The 21,637-nt window shown below is 59.6% G+C and overlaps 1 protein-coding gene across 4 annotated transcripts in view; it reads right to left on the reverse strand.

Moving 5' to 3' along the window:
• CXXC5 (CXXC finger protein 5) overlaps positions 1–20,894 on the reverse strand; it is a 37,159-nt gene extending 16,265 nt beyond the window's left edge. For 2 of the 4 annotated variants that reach the window (XM_083871664.1, XM_083871661.1), the window contains exon 1: positions 20,818–20,894. The gene's annotated coding sequence lies outside the window, so the exon portion shown is untranslated. Of the gene's footprint in view, positions 1–16,454; positions 16,598–20,747; positions 20,770–20,817 lie in introns of those variants that run through there. The other 2 variants (XM_083871663.1, XM_083871662.1) reach the window with 2 other exon arrangements.
• Positions 20,895–21,637: the final 743 nt, after the last annotated feature.

The raw sequence follows: 21,637 nt of genomic DNA on the forward strand, positions 1-21,637 counted from the left end.
GACACAGAAATGCCTCAAGACTTTGCTTCTCCCCCTCTCCCCAGCAGTGATGCAAAGAGTATCCCCTCATGGCAGGGCTTGCCATCTTTCTCCTCATCTTTCCACCACCTCCTAGTTTGCCTGCAGAGCAGGAAGACAGGATAAAGATGCCTCCCCACTCCGTGGGATCTCTCTCCTACAAGAGATGGAAGGCATGAGCACAAAACTGCTCTCCCGAGCTTTCCCCACGCTCAGCACCGCTTGTCATTCAAGCAAACCCCGTGGCCTTTAAGCTGCCAAGGTACCAGAGCTGCTCTGGAATCGGAGTTCGCTCGGCTCCTGCCCTGGAGCAAGGAATCTGAAACGCTGCCACTGGAAACGAAACAGAGCATCCGTCATTTTACTTGCCAGAAATATATCCAGCCCCCAAAAAAAGAAATACTGCCTGCAAAAGAGCCAGCAACAAAGCCCTCGATTCCACCGGTGAAGCACAGCCTGGCGTTGGGCATTTCCACTGGAATTCTGATTCTCTGCCCAATTCAAAATCACCCAAAATAAAATGAGCAGCAGGACCAGTTTATGGCCAGAGGGGCCAGAAGAAGGGCGCCAGGTCATAACCAGAAGCTCTTGCCTAGGATGTACAAAGAAAATCCACGGGTTTGAAAGGAAGAGGCAGGTGGCAGAGGCAGGGCTGGAGGGGATGAAAGGTTCAAAGGAGCACAGCGAAGGCCAGGCAGCCCCGCCTCGGGGATGTCCAGGGGACCCCATCCTGCCCACGGCAGCCTACCCGCAATCCTCCCAGGCAGGCAGGTCATCACCCCCAGCCATTCCCATCCCCAGGAAAAGCAGCAGCGCGTTCCCAGCCAGCCCAGCCCCCAGCCCAGGCACGCCAACCCAAATATCTGCGAGAGGCGCTCCCCTCCCTGGGAACGGCGACTCGCCGCAGAGTTCACATGCCCCAGCAATGCCTGATTAAACTCCCAAACTCCAAGGGAATACCCCTGAGGCTGTCTGAAGATAAGCTAGGAGCTAGGCTGCTCTCAGGAAATGCAGGAACTGGGAAAGAGCAATTCTTTTTTTTTTTTTTTCTTTTTTTTTTTCTTTTTTTTTTTTTTTTTTCCTTTTAGATCCAGAATAACACAGCGCAAACCCTGGTGCTCTCTAGCTCAAACACAAGCTGAGCTCGCTGCTCTGCACCCTGAGAGCTTCCTGCTTCCCAAGACATCACAGGTGACTGACCTCTGCTGCAAGCCAGATCCTGCTGGAGGCATTGGGGATGGAACCAGAGAGCCCAGGACAATTCCAGGCAGCACAGGTGAGCAGGCTGGAAGGTGCTGAGCAAAAGAACAGCGCTGGAGCCCTGGCAGAGGGGAAGGTGCTGCCTAGGAAGTTGAGTGCCAGAGGATGGGGACACTTGCAGCCAATACCTCCAGGACTGGGATGCTTGGCAGGTGCTCCACCATTTTGGTTCACCCTAGGGAAAACTTCAGGTGCTGGTTTCACTGGTCCTCAGGTCTCCTGCACCCCTCACTGTCTTTCCCTTCTTTGAGCTTTTCCATGTTGGATGGTCATAGCACCAGACCCAGATCTCCCAAGCCAACCACACACTCAAGGGCAAGTGCAGTCCAGGAAACCTTGTTAATGCGGCACCCAAACAAATGGGCACATTGGAGCAACCCAGGATCAAGAGGAAGATGCTTCTCTCCCCTTCTGCACCTGGCAGATCCCAGGGAGCAACCAGCACCTCATCCTCCTGGAGAGCAAGCAGAGCCACAGACAGGGATTGTACCACATCCTGGGGACCAGGGAGCCCCAAGGGTGCCTCGTCCTGGCTGATGATGGGGACACTGCAACACTGGCATCAGTGGTGACCAAATGTCCTCAGACACGAGGTCTGCCTTCAACCAGGACCATGGCTGGGGAGACCTGCACCTGCACACAGCATGCTCTTGGATGAGCAAACACACCTGAGGCCAGAGGACACAATGGACTGACCCAAGCCAAGCTCTCCTTCAGAGATTCCTCTTGGATATCTTTCTTGGTTCTTAACACTTCTTCAAGAATCAGCCCAAAATGAAAGGCACCTTCCTTCCCTGTACATGGCACTAGAGGATACAAAAACAGCACTTCTGGGCAACCTACTAGCAAGAGTTATTAGGAAAACTGTTCCTGGAAAACTGTTCCCAGAAAACTGCCAGGCCTATGATGGGGTGGCAGGACAGGGAGCCGTTGTACCAAGGCCCAGCTTCTGTATTTGATCAGATACCAGTGTGACTGCAGAAAACACTGGGACTGCTGTGGAACACTCAGATTGCCCATGAGGGTCCTGCACAGCCATGAGACCCCACTGTGGCCTTTCCGTGCATGAAGGGGGTATGGAAGATCAGTGCATAAAGATTTCTCACCATGGCCTGTTGTAACAGGACAACAAGGCACAAGAGTTTCAAACTGACAGAGGGCAGGAGTAGATAAGATGTTAGGGGAAAATCCCCTGTGGGGATGTCACAAATTGCTGTGACTGCCCCATCCCTGGAAGTGTCCAAGACCAGGTTAGACAGGGCTTGGAGCAACCTGGGCTAGTAGAAGGTGTCCCTGCCCATGGCAGGGGGTGGAATGAGAGAGTCTCTTCTGACCCAAAGCGTCTTCTGATTCTATGGCAATTTTTAGAAAGCACAGGTGACTGAGGAAGCTGGCAGATCCTAAAGAACCAACCCCAGGACATTTGGAAAGCAGAGCTGGAGTCCAGGGAAGGAGGAAGGGGTCACCATCATCACCACCAGCCACAGCATGAGCCAGGATGGGAGAACTCTCAGCTGAAAGAGCTGCAGGACTCACAGTAAAAAACAGAGAGGTTCAGTCTATGGCCTCGAGGAGAGCACCCATGGAAAAACCCATCTACAATCTGTCACAACACAGAGGAAGATAGGGAAGGGCTACAAGACCGAGCCTGGGAAAGCTGAAGCATGAAGGAAACACTACTTGGTGGGAGCTGGAAAGGGCTTATTGCACTGGAGACGTGCTTTGAGGGCACTGACTGCAGGATGTCAGCCTCTGCCTGGGCTCACTGCTCCTTGCTGGCCCCAAGCTCTGAGGCTACACTAAAACTAGAGCGAGATGTCAATGCTGCTGCCTTCCCTCACTTCCCAGGTGGCAGGCTGGAATGACAAGGAGCAAGTTGGATGTAGTTGGTGTCTGCCACGTGGTGGTCCATTTCTCCAGCAAGCCCAGGGTGTGTTCAGGACTCCCAGCCTGCTCCCAGGACCTGCCTGCTGGATTGGTGCCTCCCCTGCAAGAGAACCATCTTCCCTCACCAGGAAAGGGTTTGATCCCTTCTAAACCCAATACCCATATCCCCATCTCCAGATGGGTCTTCCCACAGCACTGGTGAGGTCCTGGTATGGGAGGGAAGCTCCAGAGCACAGGGCTCCCAACCAAATGGGTTCCCACAGCCCGTTCTCACCTTCCATGATGAACATCCTCCTTGACTTGCTGTTTCCCAGCCTCCTCCATCCCATCCTCCCTGTTCTCCATGCCAGAGGGTCCTGCACCTTGCCCTAAGTGGCATGATCCATGGAGGATGAGCCCGAGCAAGGCTGAGGGATGAGCTGGGCAGGGAGCGCACACAGAATCCATCCTCCAACAAGCTGGAGCACCAGCAAATATGGACTTGGTGGTGGTGGATTCAACAAAAATAAACCTATCCTTGTGTCTGGAATGAGCCACTGGAATTTTAGAGACTATCCATAACATCTCCCTCAGTGTTCTGACGAAGCTGTTTCTATCCCACAAGCTTCACAAAGACCTGTCTGACAGGGTAAAAAGGGTTTCCTACTATCATAGTTCCTGACAGTTTTTGACAAAAGGCATATCTAGGTTAAGGTAGAAAAATTCCCAAGCAATTCCTGACTAGGTTCCCCTCAACCAATGTGGCTTCCCCATCCCAGATGGACCTACCTGCCCTCCCTACACTTTTCTCTTGCACACCATGATGCTGAACAACAGCACCCAGAGGGGGAACGTCCTCCTCTGAGGATTTTTCACACAAAAAAAATGTACTTTTTCACCCTGATGATGCATTTTAACAATGCAACAAAACCAAATCCTACTGCCAGGGCTGCACTATCCTCACTATCCTGGGGGAAGCAGCCAGCACCCACACCGGGGATTCAGGATGGGTGTCTCCAGAGGATGGCCACAGGCGTCCTCATGTCCCTGCAGCAGCTCCCCTGCTTCAGCTCAAGGGGTTTAAGCTGAAGCAGTGCAAGTTCCTGCTGCAGCCCCCCGAGGTGTAAGGCTCCCTGAGCTCTTAATGGGCTTACGGAGCCGCTGGGAGCAGAGCAGCTCCCCCAGTGCAGCGCCCGGGGGGACGTACAGACATCCCCAGCTGGCAGCCCTGCTTGCCCTGCCAAGGGACACTGTGCCAGGGGACACCCCTCCGTGCCAGGGGACACCCGCCAGCCCTGTCCCGGAGTGCTCAGCCTGCTCTTTCCCCATCCCAAATCCCACATGCCTCCTTCTGCTCTCCTTAAGGACGTGTGTATCCCCCAGCCCTATAGCAGATCCACTCCCACCACCAGCCTGGCACCCACACCTTCCTGCACCTGCAACCCATGCCCTACACTTCACCCCACTCTGGTTCCCTCTCCACTTCTCACCCCATCATGATTGTGCACCGTCACATCTTGCCCTACACCTGCACCCCACACCTCACCTCTCATCCTCACCCAGGGCCACACTGAGACTGCATTGAGCATGGAGTGCCTGTCACCAGCTGCAGATCCAGGGGTTTCAGACCCCCTCAAATTCAGGCTGAGGAGCATGTGCTATGGAGCTCGGTAAGGCTGGAGGAGCCAGCATACCATCCCATGCCATCCCCTGGAAATCCTGTTTTTCCAGGCTTGGATCAAGCACAGTGGACTGGGAACAACAGCTGGCAGGAGCGGGGCCATCCAGGGAAAATCCTACTGGAAAGCAGTAAAACCCCATTCAGTAAAACCTCATTCTCAACCAGCAAAAGTTTTGGGGAGGCAGCCCCTGTCTGGATGCGCTCTGGCAGGGAAGGTTCTGCCCTCCTCTCCATCTTGTTTTTGGGGTTTGGACTTCATGCCTTTGGGTTTTTCCAGAGGGGAAATATTTTTAAAAAGCAAAAAAACAATCCCAAAACCTAAGAACATTACTGAGCTCCTGTGAATTCCCTATCAGCTGCTGTACACGCACATGGCACAGAAAAATCCTGAGCAAATTCCTGCTGAAAAATAATAAAAAAACCAGGAAAACCCACCAAAGGCTGAGCTCGCCGGACACAGCACGCCAGGAGGGGCTGACAGAGCTGTTACGGTCTATTGGGCCAATAATCCACAAACTAAGACAGATTTATTGTACATGGCAGATCCTAACAGCTCCAAAGAAACCATCACTGTCTCCTGGCGCTTAAAATTCACTTTCTTGGGGAAAAAAAAAAAGGGCCAAAATATGGCTTTATGAGATAAGATGCGTGGTTGGACCATTCTGTGACAGGCAGAAGCCTGTGCAAACACATACATGGCTCTTTTTTTCCTTGGTATATAAATATATAAAATATCTCCTCTTCCAAGGCAAGCACGACTGCATTACCCGTTGGAGCGCTGTCCTTACCACCGGATTACCCGGCTTGGTTTCACCTCCCTTAGCAAGATGGATTTGCAGGGATGTTGTTTCTGCCTCGATGTTACCGATCAGAACCAGGGGGAGATAAAAAATCAAGTTAATTAAAGCTAAATTGAGCCCCTGCATCCATCTGGCTTGCTGGGATGGGTGAGTTTGGGTCCTCTCTCCTTGAAGGTGTAAGGATCTGAGAAGGGAGATGCTGGAGAGGAGAGCAGGCTCTTCCCACTGGCGTGACAGTTATGGCAAGCCTGGGATGGGGGGGATAGTTTGATGCTGATGATTATAATAAAAATAATAATATTAAAAAGGTCAGAGCTGGTGCTTTCCCTGTTTCCGGCAGACAGGACCCCAGCCAGCGTGGAGCAGCAGGCCAAGAGCGGGATCAGCCCGATCCCATCGGTAATTGCGGCGTCTGTTCGAATCTCCACAGCGCTGGAAATCACTCTGGGCCCAGCTCGGGGCTTCCCGGCGGCTGATCATATCGGGTGGGGATCAAAGAGGCTCAGCTTACGGATTTAGCGCGCCGCTCGTCCCAGCCGGCGCTGCCGCCCAGGGGGGCCGGGCTGGGCTGGGCCCGGGGGGGCCGCGCACCCGGGATGCTCCTGGGAAGCTCCTGGGAAGCTGGGAGGGTGCGTGGGAGCCAGCATCCCTCAGCGGGGCAGTGCCTGGGGGGATGGCAGCCCAGAGCTCCCCCTGCACGGCGCCGGCATGGTGGGTCAGCTGTGCCGTGTGCCTGCCCTGACAGCCCCCACTGTCCCCGGCTGCACCCCAAAACCATCATGGGGGGGTCAGCGTGGGAAGCTGGAGCACGCAACCAGGAGAGAAGCTCTTGGGAGACTCCCACGGGCAGGGATGGGCGCAGGGAGGGGGGTTTGCATGGATGGCCCAGCTGCAGAACCCGGTTGCACCCCAAAACCATGCCAGGGGTGCGAGCAGCGGGATGCCGGAGCAGACAAGGGCAGTAGCTCTCAGCTGCACCCGGAGCGGCGGAGCGATGCCCGCGGGCAGGGACGGGTGCAGGGAGGGGCTTTGCATGGATGCCCCGGCTCCAGCCCTCCGGCCGGCGGTGCAGCAGCGGGAAGGGATGTGCCGGGACTGGCCGGGTGGCTCCAGGGAGGGAGTTGAACGAGTAATTAGAGCAGGAGGCTGTGAGTCAGCAAACGATGCGTAACCTCGGCGAGGCTGACAATGAGGCAAAAGATGGCAGTTTCGACCGAGAGCGCCGGCTGAAAGGGCACATTTAGATATGCAAAAAGCAGCAACTCCTGACAATCGCAGAGCTGCGACCCGCTCGGCAACCCGTGCTGCTCCGGAGCCGCCGTCTGCCGCCGAGCTCTCGACGCCTTCCTCCAAAATCATTGTGAACAGAGGCATGGGTGGGCGCAGACCCAACCCCACGGAGCGAGGCGGTGGGGATGGCTCCCAAAAAAAAACAGCGGTCGGGGGAAAACACCGGGCAGCCTCTGCTCCAACCCCCAAGCTGCCCGGAAAGTGGGATACAACCCGACTCGGCAGCTGACCTTGCTCCGGGTGCCCCGGGGAGCAGCAAGCGCAGCCACGGTGCACTCCAGGATGGATATAAAGATTTGACTTGGAAGCAAACCCCAGCTCCAGCCACAGGCTCGTCCCCGCCGTTTTGGGGGGCTGCATCAGGGCTGCAGGCAGGTACAGCCGCCCTCGGCGAGGAGAGTTTAATTAACCCCGGAAAGCGATCGTTAAACGGCCGGCCCGGGTAATCGATGCGGAAGGGGCAGCTTTGCTGCCGAGGGACCATCTGCTCCGGGGAGGGATGGCGGCTCCTCGTCCCCCCCGTCACCCCGCGCCTGCCGGGAAGCGGCCGCCGCCACGGGGCAGCTGCTTTGGGGGCCCGATCCCGAGCTGAACCCCGGCCAAGCCACCCCGGGGGGATGGGAGCTGCCCCTCGCCTCAACCCTCGCTTCCCGTAAAGCCCCAAGCCCCGGAGCCACGTGATTTCCGACACGACACGGCCCCCCCGGCACAAAGCCCACCGGAGGGTCCTTCCAGAGCGAGGCATCCCCCCCCCCCCGCCCCTGACAGGATGTGGCTGAAGCAAAGCTGGCCAGGGATGTGGCCAAGCACCCTTCTCGCCCCACAGCTATTTTATTTTCACTCTTGAGATGAGTTTTGTGGCAGTTTCAGCCTCGAGGGCTCAGAGGGTTTGTGTCTTTGGAGCACCCAGCCCCCCGAGCACACCTACGGCCACATTCCCGGGCAAATACTCACAAGGATGCTCTCAGCATCCCGGCATCACCCAGGATAGTCATCCTGGCCTGGGGCACTGTGTCCCTTCTCACCCCCTCAGCACCCCCTGGCCTTTCTCCAACCCGGAATTTCCAAGTTTCTCCTTATTTCCCCTCAATAAATGATGGTGAGTGCTCAGGAGTAGTGAGGCTGGGTGTGGTGCATCTGCTCCTGAGGAACCCAGGAGCTACTCCCCACTACAGGGCACTGACTCCAGCGCTGGGATGGGGTTCCTGGGCAGGTCTGGGGTGGACATAGGGAGACCCCTGACCCCCCTCACCCTATGGTCATCCCCCAGCATGGGGGTGCAGCCAAGAATAGCATCCCAGGGCAAAGCCAGCCAGGGAATGTTGTCCTCCAGGATGGGACTTGGAGAGACCAGTGTCCCCAGTGGCATCTCTCTCCTATGAGGAGACCTTCTGCCATCATCACATCCTGACCAGCTCCCAATGTCAACACATCCTGAGAAGCGTGTGGGGCCTTGACACTGCCATGACTCTGTTGGGGTGATGCAGACCCTGGGCATGAAGCCACAGGCATCCTTCTCTTGCTCTGAATCTGTCCCCCACCCATCAGGAGGAGAGGAGCATCCAAGGACAGGGAGAGCTGCACCCCCCAGGAAGAAAGGAGCCCAAGGGTGCTTCCAGAAGAGGTGCTGGCACAAGGAACAAGTCCTGGGACACACCATATCCTGTGAGGCCAGGAAAAACTCCTGTCCCATCCTCTCACCTTGCCTGGGGCAGAGGGGATGGTGCAGCTGCTGCTGGCCCAGGCATGGGCAGGGTGTCAGAAGGGTCCCCAGGCTAGCCAGGGCCAGCAGGGTTCAAGGTGACCTGCAAAGCACAGAATGGGCACATGCCCTCCTCGCCCCATGGATGGAGGCATCTTGGGCTCCTCTTCACCTCCCCAGACCTGCAGACCTCTGGGAAGGGGAACATGGTTCTCCCCACCCCAATGACAGCAGCTTAGCTGGCAGGGGACAGTGCCCCTGCAGCCACCCATGCCCTTCCTCACACAATGATGCCAGCGGGAGGGACACCTTGCTCCAGGCAGGTAGATTCCATTTCTGGTTGCCAGCACCTTTGGGAGAGCAGGCTGAGGCTCCAGCATAGAGCTGGCTGTGTAAGGGTTTGTCAGGACACCCAGCACACCTGAGTTCCCAGGGGAACACTGAGGGATGCTCCAGGTATCCAGCATTACCCAGGGTACCAGCACCCAGCCCCTGGACGTGGGGATGAGATGATCCTTCCCATCCCTACCTGTCTGGGCAGGGATGCCCATGGCAGCCTCGTGGGACAGCAGCCAGGACACTGTGGGCAGGAGGCAGAGGGAAGACCCCTGAAGAGGAAGGGGGATGCTCTGCTTCTACTGCAGGAGGGAAAATGATGTGGGGAAGGGCTGGGACGGGCCCAGACACTTGGTACAACAAGGGGACCCAGAGTTAGCTTTCCCTGCTCCTCCCCATCCAGAGGCTCCTCTGTGCTGAGGACAGGGAGTAAAGACAGAGCAGGAACAACCCCCTGCCCTGGCACTGCCAGATCCCAGTATGGGACATGAGACAGGATCACACCCTCACTGGGGTGCCCCCCAGCCCTCTCAGGAAGGATCCAGCCCCTCAAACTGGGGCTCAGCCCTGGAACAGCGCTTAAACCACACCCCAAAACACTGTTCAACCTCTGAGCCAGTAGTCAGCCCCCTGAAATGGTGCTAAGCCACACAAACTGGTGCTTAGTCGCCAAACTGGCTCTCAGCTTCCCAAAACAGTGCCCAACTCCCAAGCCAGGGCTCATCCCCCCAAACCGGCACTGAACCCCTGAGTAGGTGCCGAACACCCCAGACATGTTTGACCCCTGAGATGGTGCTCAGCCCTCCAAAACAGTGCCCGACTCCCAAGACAGTGCTCAGCCCCCTGAACCAGCCACTGAGCTGCTGCCCAGACCCCAAACTGGAGTTCAGGCCCCAAAATAGTGCTTGAACCTCAAGTTGGTGCTCAGCCCCCCTAAACACCAAAGCCCCAAATCCGGCCTGACCCCCAAGCCAGAACAATGCTTGACCACCAAACCAGTTGCCAGCTCCCCAAAATGGTGCTCAGGCCTTCAACCTAGTGCTGAACACCCCAAAATGCTGCTTGACCCCCAAGACAGTGCTCAGCCCCCAAAAAGCTTTATCCCAAAGAAGGGGTCAACCACTCCATGGTCCTCGCCAGGGACAGCTATTCTAGTTTCCTCCTAGTACACCTACTAGTCACATGGTCCTTCAGAATGGTCAGATAGCCCTGAGGGGGTTTCCCCAACTTCCTTTGCCCCTTCATCACCAAAAGGACACAGGAGGACCATGGAGAGAAGCCTTCCCTTCCCAACACTCTGGCTGTGGGAAGGGGACACGTCCCTCACTCTGTGTCCTGGAGGGGAGCCCCTTGTTCCCTTTCCCATCATTTCCTAAGGGAGCATCACCAGCAGGATGCAGAAGATTCCCAGAGCTCTGCTGGAAACCTCCCTGGCCCCAGAGCTATGGAGGGTGGAGGGCAGTCCCTGGTTATCCTTGGAGGTGGCTGCATGGTGGGATGGTCTGTGGGATGCAGACCAGGGACATTGGGTAGGATGACAGCACAGCCAGTCTCATGGGGGACTTACTCCCAGTGCCAGGGTGCTTTCCAGCCCTATCCCTTGAGCTGTCAGCCTTTGGGATGAGCTGCTGAAGCTGCCCCCACACAGCCCAGTGCCAGCTATTTCCAGGATCAGGCTGGCAGTGGTTATGGATATGGTTGTCTCCCAAAGCACCAACCACAGGCAGCCTGGGGACCCCTGGGGACTGGCCACAGGCCCTCCAGCTCCCCCATTCCCCCAGCTTTGGCATCTCCAGACCCCCAGACACAGCCCCCATCCCTGCCCCATCTCACATCACTCCTGCTGTCCCCCATCTCTAATCGAACTGGCTGCCGCACAGACTCATCCCAGTTTAATCTTCACGGTGCATCAGGCACGGGGAAAAAAAACACAACGATTTTCCTTTTTTTTTTTTTTTTTTTTTTTTTTTTTTTTTTTTTTTTGGGGTCTTAATCTTTACCTGGGGTCAGATTTACCAATCCTCCCACTAATCCTCCAACGCCTTCGCAAAGCAAAGGGCCCCCTCCTCCACCAGCCCCGCGGGAGTGAGTCCAAGAAGCACCCATAGCCCCAGGGTGCCTCGGGATTAGCACTCCAGGTGACTCCAATTTTTCCCAACGAGGTGGCAATTCATGTTTTTAAAGGCTTTTTTTTTATTTAAGGAATCTGAATGTGAGGATGGGGGAGGGAGATCACACGGTAGTGGGAGATAGGAGCAAAGCCTGGGGGTCTGGGTTCCACTGACAGGCTCAGATTTGGGGGAAATACTCGGGGAAAGGAGGAGAAAACACTTCTTAGAGAGGATTCCATGCCATTCCCTGCCTCAGTTTACCCGTCTGTAGAGATGAAAGGTCACCCCTCTCCCGGGGATTCAGATGGCACTAGCTGCCCCTGAACAACCTCCAGGACATCCCTCTCCCGGGGCAGGACTGGGAATCACCCCGGACCTGCCGATGGGAGAATTAGGGGGCTGCAGATGTGGGGAGAAGAGTTCCTGTGGATGTGGGGGTCCTGGGATCCCTGTGGATGGGGGGACACGGGGCTCTGCAGAAGGGGCGCAGGGAGAGCAGGAGGCTTTGTGCATGGGAGGCTCTGCAGAGAGGGGCAACAGGGGAACTGCACTTGGGGGGACACAGGGCCCTGTAGACGAGGGGACACAGAGCTCTGAAGATGAAGGGACATGGTTCTCAGCAGAACAGGGGGACAGGGATCCCGGAAGGCAGGAGGGAACATGGGGCTTTAGAAGATGTGGGGTCAGGGGTCCCTGTTGATGAGGAGAGAGGGGACTCTGTAGAAGGGGGGTGGGGGCTTTGCAGATGAGGAGGGGACAAGGATGACAGGGTTCCCCGCAGAAGGAGGGGACAGGGACCCTGGCAGATTGAGGGGGACAGAGGAGAGGGGTCCCTGCAGAAGGAGAGATCAGAGATCCTTGTAGATGTGGGGGGGACAAGGGTCTTGCAGACAGGAGAGGGACAGAGGACCCTCCAGATAGGGGAGACAGAGACCCCTACAAATCTGCCCTTTCCACACCAACCTCTTGCTGTCCCCCCCTCACACCGGGGCTGTGGCCCCCTCACGGCAGGGCTGTGTCCCCCCTCACACCGGGGCTGTGTCCCCCTCACACCGGGGCTGTGGCCCCCCTCACGGAGGAGCTGTCCCCCCTCACACCGGGGCTGTGTCCCCCCCTCACACCGGGGCTGTGTCCCCCCTCACGGCGGGGCTGTGTCCCCCTCACACCGGGCCTGTGTCCCCCTCACACCGGGGCTGTGTCCCCCCTCACACCGGGGCTGTGTCCCCCCTCACACCGGGGCTGTGCCCCCCTCACGGCGGGGCTGTCCCTCAGCTCTGCAGCGGCGGGGGCCGCGCACACAGCCCGGGCTCGGCGGGAGGCGGGGGCTGCCATCAGCCGTGCCCGGCCCCGAGCCCCCCGCGGGCGTCGCGGCCCGGCGGCGCTGGCCGAGCTAACCGGTTATGGCAGCGCGGCCCTCGCCGCGACACCGCGCACGCTCGGCCGCGGCCGGCACCTCGCCGCGCCAGCCTGGAATTTGCAAGCTGTCCTGATGCATTAAAGCGCAAACGCCTGGCGTCCAACTCCCAGCCCTGTGCCCGGCTGTGCCAGGCCACGGCATCCCCTCCCCGGGGACGCCAGCTGTCCCCAAGGGCGCCCAGAGCCACCATCATCATCTTCATCCTCCACGCTTATTTTTTTTTCCCCCCAGCCCCAGCTTCCTCCCCTAGAGGAATGGGGAGACGGTGCCAGGCTCATGCTGTCACCGTGGGGAGGAAGGGGACAGCAGGGACATCAAGAGTGGAGGGTCCCCAGCAGTGCTGGCCCTGGGAGCAGGCAGAGGCCTGGCAGCACGGGTGACAGTGCAGCCCCTTCCAGCAAGCAGCACCTTGAGCCAACCCAGGGCATGGAGGGAATGGGGAGACACAGACACGGATGGACAGATGGATGGGATGCTCTGCTTGCCATTCCAGGGACAGAGAGATGAGTACCATGGCACCTCTGCAAGGACCATGCTGGAGAGCCAGACACCTTCAGTCCCCTTGGACAGCACCCATTCCGTGGGACACCAGGGTCCCCCCTCCCCTGCACCCATTCTCACAGTGCACTCCCTACACCGGGTACTTCCCATGGATGCAGGAGGGAAAGGTGGGGAGGGACAGCCCAACCTGGCACTCACAGTTCAGTGTCCAGCCCTCACCTACCATCCCACATCCCCCACCCTGATGCCCTGATGCCTTTCAGTTTCCCTGAGACTCCCCAAGACCACTGTCATGTGTGCCATGGGATCCCCTCCAGGTCCTGAGGGGACTGAGTCCACTGTGGGAGGATTGGGCACCTGCCAAGGGTGGGGGCAGAGGGGACACCCCAATCCCTGGCACACACTCGCCCCTTGCCCACGCACACAGTGATGCTCTCAAATCGTTCCAGAGCCCAACACCCACCCGGTGGCCAGCAGGACACACTCATTCCCCAGACAGGCAGGAAGGGCTCAGCCGGCTGTGCCGATCCCAGCCGGAACGGGGCAAACAGCAGCGGGATGCCCGTGGGAGGAGGGAACGGCAGCCGGCTGGAATAGGAGTGTGAAGAAACGGCTCTTGCGTGCTCTGTCCGGAGCCGGCTAACGAGGCCATATTTGAAATGCTTCGCATACCTCCGGTCATCAGATTAGTGAGATGCAGAAGGTAAAGCAGAGGGCAAGAGGAGCGCTCCCGGCTCTCAGGCAGGATCCTCGGCTCCCAGGCAGGATCCTCGGCTGCCGCTGCAGCCGGCTGCGGGAACTGGGGGAAAAGTCCCTGGCTGGCAGAGAGTGGCCACAGGCACCCTGGGGGTGATGGGTGCTGGGATCTGCCTCCCTGCTCTGATCCCAGCAGGGCACCATGCAGACACAGAAAGGAAAGGTGGGGAAGGATAACCTAATGTGCTGCCACATGTCCTGGCCACCAGTCACTGCCACCTCCCCATGGCCCAGGTGAGGCCTGGACCTGCTGAAAAACCTTTCAACATTTTACAGGGGCTTACAGGAGAGTCAGAGAGAGACTTTTCACCAGGGCTTGTCATGATAGCAACAAGGGGTGAGGGTTTTAAACCAAAAGAGGAAAGTTTGGGATTGGATATTAGGAAGAATTATTCCCTGTGAGGGTGGTGAGGCCCTGATAGAGGTTGCCCAGAGAAATTGTGGCTGCCTCATCCCTGGAAGTGTTCAAGACCAGGTAGGAGGGGGCTTGGAGCAACCTGGTCTAGTAGAAGGTGTTCCTGCCCATGGCAGGGGTTGTAATTAGATGAGATTTAAGGTCCCTTCCTGACCAAACTGTTCTAGGGGTCTACAGGAGGAGCAAGATCCCACAGAGCCCCCAAGCATCATCTGTGGGCACAGCTCACTTGCCCCTCCCAAGGCATCAAATCTGCTTGGGCATGAATGGTCCTCCCTGGCCCTGCTCCAGGTCCAGGAGTGGCAGGAGAGCAGGAAGCTGCCTCTGAGCAGCAAGTAGGTGCAGAGGAATAAGAGTTCTTACAGGGTAAGAGCACCTGGATCTGCAAACACTTGGGACCTTTCAGGGCTGGGATGTTCAACTGAGAACATCTCAGCCTTCAGGATGTTCAAATGAGACACTGGGCTTGGACATGGACCCCAAAATCCCATCTCTGACAGAGAGAAAGAGGCACAAAAACCATAAGGGCAAGTCCTAGCAAAAAGAAGTGAGAACCAATGACACCAAGACCCCTGTGGACACCAAGAGAGAACCCAGAAGCAGCGTGGATGGAGCTGCATTGCTTGGTTGGGCATGGACAACAACTCCACATGGAAGACTGTGGGTGATAGATATTCCCCAGATATCCCTACAAAAAGCTGGAGCACAGGCATGGGCTCAAGGCAGATCTGCCAAGGCAAAACCAAAACATCCATTAAATAAGGGCTGCTTCCAACCGCAGTCAACCACCCACAAACCAGGTGGTGACCAGGGACAGCAGCACCAGAGCAGACCAGAGGGGATCATGCCCAGTGTCATCACAGCTGAGCACAAACACAGTCCTCATTCCAGCACGCACCATACCCAGGAAGCTCATCATGTGCTGAGCAAATATATGCCAGGGTCAGCCGAGGGTTTCCTGGGTGGCAGCAGCCACCAGAAACCACTGCAGTTACTCACAGGGCCAGGACAGCACTGTTCCCAGCCCTGCCACCACCCCAGGTGACAATCAGACCCTGAGGATGAAGCCCATCTTGGAAGTGACCCAGAAATGACGGGGTACATCTCACCCCGTGGGCAGGTCCCACCTATCACCAACACTGTGCCCCCACCAAAATATCACAGGGCTGTCACAGGGCAGGGCCAGTAACCCGAGCCCTTTTCCAGCTCCCACCTCTCGGAGCTGGGAGGGTGGAGATGGAAAAGCACATCCTGCTTGGAAAATCAGAAAACAGCTTTTATTTTTTCATTCTTTGCCACCACTTCCAGGGTCACGGCCAACACACATCCTCCCATGCCTGGGCCACCACACTGTCAGCATCACTGTGGGGAGGGGATGCAGCCTCATCTTCTCAGCTCAAGCAATGGAAGATGCTTTGGTACCAGTGACACTGTTCCAGGACAAGGACATCAAGCCAGACCCACACATCCCAAGGCGAGCTCACAGCCTGGGAGCCATTAGTCAAGTCCCTTTTCCATGCCATAGCCATGGATGGTGGAAACCAGGGACACCAAGGAAAACCTTCTGACCTCAAAAATCCTTTTATCCACATAATCACAGGCTGCCACCCATGTGCAGCACGGGCTGTCATCTCAGACCATCTACACACTCCACCTGCTTGCAAGCCGTGGGAAAAGACAAGCAGGGATGAAATCACTCTAAAGATATATGGGATCAGCACTACAGCACCCCAAAAGGAGAGACTATAGGGTGGGCACATCAGCAGCACTGAGATGTTGACAACCCCCAAAGCTTTTTGACTGTGTATGTCAAGTAGGCACCACAGGCCAGGGTAAACGTGCCTTTTGGACTTTCCCAAAGGCAAAGGGACCCACAGGTTGTCCTCAGCCACTCACTGAGGTTATACTGTCCTGCTGCCTGCTGTCCCTGGAGCTCTCCTGGGGCTCCAGTCCCATGAGTGTTCCAAGGGACACAAGACATGGGTAGGGGTGCAGGCTGCTCCGCACCCACATGTCCTGATGCTCCCCAGTGCCCCCCCCCCGGATGGCAAGTCCCAGCCTCCCCACCAGGACCTGTCCCTCTGCTGAAAGCAAAGGCAGCTGCAGAGCTGATCCCCAGGGCAGAGCCACTGCTGAGCAGCAGCCAACTCACATTGCCTCTACTCCAGCCTGGCATTTCCCACTGGCCACCTTCAGAGGTGGTTCCTCCTCCAGCTACCCCTTTGCCCACAGGCTTCTTCCCTCCTTCCCCTCCCACACCACTGCTCCCTGCACCATATCACAAAATGGTTTGGAAGTGACCTTAAAACTCCTCTCCTTTCAACCTCCTGCCATGAGCAGGGACACCTTCCACTGTCCCAGGTTGCTCCAAGCTCTGTCCAACCTAGCCTCAAACACTTCCAGGGATGGGGCAGCCACAGCTTCCCTGAGCAGTCTGTGCCAGGGCCCCCCACCCTCAGTGTAAAACATTTCTTCTTTGTGTACAAGTTAACCCTGACCTGTTACAGTTTAAAACCCTCACCCGTTGTCCTGTCACTCCAGGACCTTGTCCAAAGTTCCTCTCCAGCTCTCCTTGAACTCCTTTGAGCACTAGAAGGAGCTTTAAGTTCTCCCTGTAGGGTTCTCTACTCCAGGCTCGACATCCTCAGCCTGTCTCCAGAGCAGAGGTGCTCCAGGCCTTGGACCATCTCTGTGGCATCCTCTGGACCTGCTCCAACAGGCCCCACATCTGTCTGTGCTGGGGACCCCATAGCTGAATGTGGTGCCCCAAGGGGGTCTCACCAGAGCAGAGCAGAGGGGGAGCACCCCCTCCTCACCCTGCTGCCTGTGGTGCAGCCCAGGATACACCCAGCTTTCTGGGCTGCAGGTGCACAGTGCTGGCTGATGTCCCATCTGTCACCCACCATCAGTCATTTTCTGCAGGGCTGCTCCCAGCCCATCCATTCCCCCAGCTGAGCTGGGGCTGGGGCTGTCCCCACACAGGTGCAAGATCTTGCACTTGGCATGGTTGAACCTCCCACCTTCCTCTTTCCCCATCACCTGCCTGACAGGAAAACAGCCAATGCCGCACACTATCTACTGCCAGCTCCTCCATCCTTTCCCAAGCCACCACAGCCCATCCATTCTCATGTCCCCAACTGGATGGAGGGCCAGCCTCTTCCTGGGGCAGTGGTTCCCATCCTCCTCCCCAACCTGGAGGAGTTTCAAGAGCACCAATCACTTTGGGGACACCCATGCTCTATGCCTGGGCTCTGTGCAGAGGGGGGGGCTGCAAGGGGCAGCAGTGACAACTGGGAGTCCCACAAGACCCCCCATGCTCCCAGGAGTCAAAGTTGAGTCAGGGGAAAAGGAAGGGGAAAAGAGAAAATAAAAAAATAACCAAGCCTTTTGAGTGCAATATTTTAGTTGAGCACCAGAGCATGAGTAAAGGAGGGAGCTTTTCGTGGTCTGGTGAGTTTAAGCTATGAGCTGAAAGTTTAACTATTAATACACTTAATCAAGAGGTTGTTCCTACAGCCAGGATTTGGGAAAACAAAACAGGGAGGCAGGAGAACGGCAGCACCCGCTGTGGCCACCCCGGGGAATGTCCCTGCTGGGGGAGGTGGAGGGTCTGGGACTAGCTGGGGCTGGATCCAACCTCAGCCAAGCCTTGCATGGACACACCAGGAGGTGCCAGGTGCTGGCTGCGATGGCTAAGCACCCTGGACTCGGCTGTCCCCCAGTGCCCCACACAGGAGATTAGTCAGAGGGGGCAGTTTTGGGGAGGCGATGTCACCCCCAAACCCTGCAGCATCGCCAGGTCGCAGACAAGCAGCACCTGCACTGCTGCCACCTGCCTGGAAAGGTGCTGGTGACACCAGGGGATGGCAGTGGCTGAGGGACTCCCAGGGTCGGGGATCCTTAAACACCCCCCACACCTTCACAGCGTCTCCTCTGGCACAAACCTCTGCCACAGAGGAGGAAGAGGAGGGACAGGCTGAATTTTGAGGTGTAGCACCCAGAGGTCCTCTCCTCTGCCCACCCACCTGGTGTCACGGGCAGCAGGAGGCACAGGGAGGTGCGGGCAGTCGCTGGCAGCGCGGCGCCGGCTGCCCGCATCCCCACCACAAAATCCATGTCAAGGACGCCTTGGCCGGCTCCTGCCTCTTCCCACCGAGGCAGGGGGGAGGACACGGGGACATTCGTCACGCCCGGCATAACCCCCCCAGCCGCTGCCTGCACATCCCGCCGGGCAAACAGCCCCCCCCGACCCTGCCCCCGGGGCCACCGAGCCCCGAACGGCGCCGGGACCAACTTCTGAGCGGCACCGGCGGGTCCTTTGTTACTTTGCTTTTGTTGTCACACGCCGGCGCGTCCCCGTCCCCATCGTCCCGTCACCGTGTCCCCCCCCCCCACATCCCTCCCACAGCCCCCCCCGGCGGCGTCCCCGAGGTCAGGGCGCGACATCTGCCAGCGCGACGGGGCGACGCCGGTACCGGCACCGGGGAGGGGGCGCAGCGCCGGGGGCATCTCCGGGGGTGCCCCGCGCGGGGACACTTGGGGTGACACCGCCACCGATGGTGATGCGCTGCGGCGGCTCCGCGGGGGCCGCTGGAGGAGCCGTTTCCCCAGAGCTTTTCCCGTGGGGAACGCGAAGGACGGACGGACAGACGGAGGGACGGAGCGAGGTTTCCATGCCTACCAACGCTCCCGCTGAGCGGGACCTCGGGGAGAGTCACCCCCCTCCCCCCTTCTCCCATCCGACCCCCCACGCCTCGGCCCCGCCGGGGATGCAGCGCAGCCCGCGGGCAGCAGCGGGGGCCGGGGAGCGCTGGGGGCCGGGGCGGGCGGCGAGGCCAGAGGGGTCCCCGTCCCCCCGCAGCCCCAGGTGCGGCCCCGCCGCCGGGCTGGGGGCCGGGGGGCGCGGACAAAGCGGCACAAAGGGGCCGCTGACACAGCAGGGCCCGTTTCCAGAGAAACAAAACTTCCGCCGGCCCCGGCTCCGCGCCCCAGGTAGCCGGGATGGGCATCCCCCCACGCCCCCCCCAAAGCCGGCCTCACCCGCCCTCCCACAGCACGGCATCCCCCATCATTCCCCCTGCCCCCCCGGCTGGGAGCGGCGGGGGGTGAAGGTTGCCCGGCCGGGTCAGCGCACACGCGGGGCCGTTACCGCAGGATGTGTGCGCAGCTTTGTTTGTGCGTGGGATGCCCCCCCCACAATCCCCATCCCACCCCCTAACCCCCCATGCCACCCCCCCATCCTCCTCTCCCCAATCAATCATCCCAGCAAAGAATAACCCGACCCGAAGCAGCCCCGGCCCCGCAGGAAGGACGATGCCGGCTGCGGGATGCGGTGGAAAAAAAAATAGGAATTATAAAATTAAAATAAAAGGAAAAAAAAAAAAAAAAAAAAAAAAAAAAAAAAAAAGCAAAAACAACAGCAACAACAACAACAACAAACCAAAAAAAACCAAAACCAGCAAAACACCCCACACCCCCGTGGGGCGCACGGGGCCGCGGTTCGGCGGAGTTTGAGGCCGTAATTCCCAAATTGGGGTACAATCCACAGCCCCCACGGTGGTTTCGGGGCTGGTGGCACCCACGCCGGTGAGAACGAGAGATGTTCCACGGTGCGATCGCGGTGGCTCGATGGCTGTCGGGGTGCGTGGGGCACCCTCCCCGCCGCGGGTGGGGGGAGCAGGAGGTTTGGGAATCCCAAAACCTTCTGACGGCGAAGCGGGGCGGGGGGGGCTTCGCTGGGAACGGGGGGATGATAAAGTTGGGTGAGTTGTCGCACATGGCTGGGCGATGGCGAGCGGCGCCGCTCCCACGGCCACCCCGCGCCCGGGCACCGGCGGCGGAGCCAAACTGCCGCGGGAGCCCGGCGCGCCCCGGGGAGGCGGCAGCGACCCACGCGCGGACACCGGCGCCGGGTGGGGGTTCCCCCGCGCCCCCCACGCCAGCCCCGCCGCGGGTGGCAGTGCCAGCCCCGCTGCCCACCGCCTCCGCCCGGCGCCGCCGCCCCCGCCGCCCCCCGGCCCCGCCGCCACCATTGTCACCCGGGAAACCACCGGGCGCTGCCGCGGCGGTCCGGGGCGGCGGGGGGAGACGTAGGGGGGGCTCACTCCATCCCTCCCCACGGCTCCCGGCGCATCCCCGCCGGGCTGCGGGTACCGGCAGCGGGGTTCGGTCGCACCGAGAAAAACTTTGCTCGTTACCCCGACGTTCCCTCCCCTCCCATCCCCGGGAAGCGGCGGGGCCGCTCGGGCGCCGCGCAGGCAGCACCGGCCGGGCCCGACGCGGGCAGGCGGGCAGGCGGCCAGCTCCGGCCCCGCCGCCGCCGCGGGCAGCCCGGGCACGGCGCCGGGCAGCGGGGCGAGCCGCGGATCCCCCCGCCAAACTTTTTTCTTCTCCACCGCCTCCCCGTTCTCCGGCAGCCCCCCCGACACCCCCCACCCCAACTCCGCCGCCGGAGCGCCCCGGGGACCGGCACCGACCGGCGGTCCGGGAGCCGCCGCGCTGCGGGCAGCGCTGCCGGGAGCGGCGGGGGCTGCCCGGGCGCCGGCAAGGGGGCAAGGAGGGGAAGGGAGCGGGGTAGGGAGGGGAGGTCAGCACCTGCCCGGGGCCGGGGCCGGGGCCGGGTAGCCGAGGCGGGCTCGGTGCCTCGCCGCCGCCGCACACCCACCTCCACATCGCCGCTCGCTCTGGGAGTGCGCAGCCCCCGCTCCGCGCTGCACGGCGCTGCCGCCGCCGCCGCCGCTGCCCGCGGCTGCCGGCAAAACCCGGACCGGACCGGGCCGAGCGCCCCGCGCCGCCGGACACCGCGACACGCCGCGACACGACACGCCGCGCGCGCCCCCCGCCGCCCCGCGCGCGCGCCGCCCGCACTGCCGAACCTCCCCCGCCCCGGCTCGCCCGACCCCCATCGCCCAGCGGATACACCCATCCCTCGGGTGTCACCCCGCTGAGCCCCGCGCCGGCCGACCCCGCGGGTGGGGACGGAGCGCGACCCTCGTGTCCCACGCAGCCCCCGCGGGGTTTATCCCGCTGTGACCCCCGTGTCTCATCTACCCCCCCTGTCACGGCTGTAGCCGCGGTGTGCCCGCCCTCCCCCGTGTCCCGGCCGTCCCCATGTGTGTCACCGTGGCGTGTCCCCTCGTGTCCCAGATGCCCTCATGGGTGTCACTGTGCTATGCCATCCGTGGGCTGTACACCTGACACGGCCGTTGCTGTGGTGTGTCACCCTCCGTGTCCCAGCTGCCCCGGCCCCCCCGAGTGTCACCGTGGTGTCCCAGCCCTTCATGTCACACACGGATGGGATTGGAGTGTGTCCTCCGTGTCCCATCCACCTCCACGGGAGTCATCCTGTTCGTTCCCCCTCCATGTCCCACCTGTCCCCCACAGGTTTCACCCCACTGTGCACCCCAGGTCCTAGCCGCACCCATGGGTGCCAGCATGATGTCCCCCCACCCATGTCCCATCCACCTTAGTGTGTCCCCCCTAAA

The sequence above is a fragment of the Zosterops lateralis genome (genome assembly GCF_965231275.1).
Source record: "Zosterops lateralis genome assembly, chromosome: 14".
Taxonomy (NCBI): domain Eukaryota; kingdom Metazoa; phylum Chordata; class Aves; order Passeriformes; family Zosteropidae; genus Zosterops; species Zosterops lateralis.